Below are 2,553 nucleotides of genomic sequence, written 5' to 3' on the forward strand. Positions count from 1 at the left end.
TCATGTCCTGCCCCTGGTGCTACTGGGTCTTGGATCTGCAGACTTGGACTGGAGTCTGCATCATTCTCTTAATTTGGTTAATAGACCTGCCTGGATCTCTAGCTTGCTGGTAGCAGATCCTGGACTTTGATCTCCATCGTGACATGGGCTAGGTCCTTATATTAATCTCATTCTGTATCTACTTTCCCCTAGTCCTGAAATAAATGGAGATTCTACTGTTAGTGAGAGGAGAAAGACGGAAAAGATAACTGTTATAGGTGAACAGCTTCCACAGGTGTCCACACTGAGGTCCTTCTCACAGGGCAAGAGACTCTGCAAATGTGGTTAGAGTTAGGGCTTGTGAGATGGAAGAATTGCTTGGAGTATCTAGATAGATCCAATCTACCCACATGACTCCCTAAAATCTGAGTGCTTTCCCTAGCTGCAGAGAGCCAGAGATATAGCTATGAAAAAATGGTGAGGTTCTCCAGGTTTTTTAAATAAATATTTTATTTATTTTTATGTGTATGAGTGTTTTGCCTACATGTATGTAAGTGCACCACATGCATGTAATGCCCATGGAGGTCAGAAGAGCGCACTGGATCCCCTGCTGCTTTGGGTCTGTGGTGGCTCAGCACTTCATGGCAAGAGTGTGTGGTGCAGGAGGCTTGTTCACCTCACAGTGTCTGGAAAACACAAAGCCGCCCTCCCCCCCCACCCCCTCCCCACTTAACTTCCTCCTACTAGGCCTCAGCTCCTGAAATTTCTACCAGTTCCAAAAAGCACCAAGTCTAATACAGGAAACTTTGAGATACATTCATATCTAAAGTATAGCACCCAGTGAGGCTGGTTGGATGCCTGATCAAACAGAACGGTAAGATAACAAACGTGCTGTCTGCATTAATTCATTACAGCCACAACAGAAAACAAATGCAAAGACCAGCCGTGCAATACCATCATGTTAGAAGCGTGATTCCTGGACTCCAGCCTATGGGGAAAGCAGAAAATAAAGTGTTTCTTTGGATTCCAAAGGCCTGAACTTGAGAGCTGCCTCTAAGAAGGTGGCCTGAAGCCAGGGAAGAGGCTGGGCTCCCTCCCTTGCTGAAGCACCAGGACAAGCACGTTCCTTTGTGAACATCTACGAATTCTGCTGGTGGGCCCAGCACAGCCAGGTTGTCGATGAAGCTGGTTTGTAGTTCCAGCCATTTTATCCTGAACAAAGCTCTAAACACTGAAATCACAGTGCTGAGTGACCCACACACTCAGCCACCCACAGGAACACAAACTGCTGAGCACGCTGAGCAGCTTGCAAAGGCAGGTGGCCCTTTTTCTCTCCCCTAGACAAAAGCAGCTGAACTTTTGGGCGGTCCTGTCTGAAAGGCTACTCCAAGATGAGTAGGCTCAGCTTGCTGATGCTGTGGTTTCCTGGTCGCCTGGTTCTATGTCTGGCCCTGAGATGTCCTCCTCCAATGGGTGGTCCTGCCCTCAGACTCTGCCTTTCTCAGGACAAGTTCCTTCTACAGCCAGATGTTTTCTAAGGTCAGACTTTTCAAATGGTGGCCAAGTCTTCCAAGGTCTCACATAGCAGGAAAAGAAAACTGTAGCTAACCTTTCCCATGTCCCACTTTCTGTTTTGTTTCATTTTTCGGATACAAGGGGAAAGCCATACTAAGGAGGTGTATAAATAGCAGCCCAGATGGACAAGTAGGAGCTTGACAGGCCCTCTGGCCAACCTTACAAAATGTCCTGGCCAAATCTTTTCATGGAATGTTTTTTTTGTTTTGTTTTGTTTTTTCGTAATCTGGAAAAATCTCACTGAAGCAGATGAATTAAGTTAAAATGAATTCATTTGGAGAGCCTGATGACTCAGTCTCTGCCGGGACTGTATGGTGTCACTTCATTCATGATACCAGAAGGAACACCCATAAAGAAAAAAGGAAAGATGGTAGGGCCTGAGGGAGGTCAGGTTTCAGGTTTCTCTCCAGGGCCTTTCCCACTTACCATCTGGAAAATGTGGACAAAGATTGTTCACAAGATGGACTGCAGCCCTGAACCCAGGTTGGATGCTGCAAGTATTCATCCCCCAGAGAGCAGTGATGAACTTCTAAGTCTGAGGGCAAGCAGTCCACAGCTAGACCAATTCATCAAGTTATTTGCACAGCACCACTACTCATTAGGTTTAGGTATTATGAGCAAAGAAACATGAGCTCCACCCTCTATGAGCTCAGACTGATGTTTACACAGTCTAAGATTGCAGCTCTTCCCACTTAGTACAGGAAGGGTGGCCGTGGGCTGTGCACCAGGGCCCCACTGGGAGTCTCTCACTTGACACTACTTTTCTTGTTTGTTTGTCTTTTTGAGACAGGGTCTCCCTGTAGCCCCAGCTGTCCTAGAACTCACTATGTAGACCAGGCTGGCCTTCAACTCACAGAGATCCTCCTGCCTCTGCCTCCTGGGTGCTGGGATTAAAGCTATGTGCCACTACTCCTGGCTTGACACCACTTTTCATTCATTCAGCCAGCTCCTGAGCTGTTTCCTCCCTCTTAGCCTCTATGGCTAGATGTAGCCCCCCCC

This window comes from Nannospalax galili, unplaced genomic scaffold (assembly GCF_000622305.1).
Source record: "Nannospalax galili isolate Female #2095 unplaced genomic scaffold, S.galili_v1.0 scaffold530, whole genome shotgun sequence".
NCBI lineage: Eukaryota > Metazoa > Chordata > Mammalia > Rodentia > Spalacidae > Nannospalax > Nannospalax galili.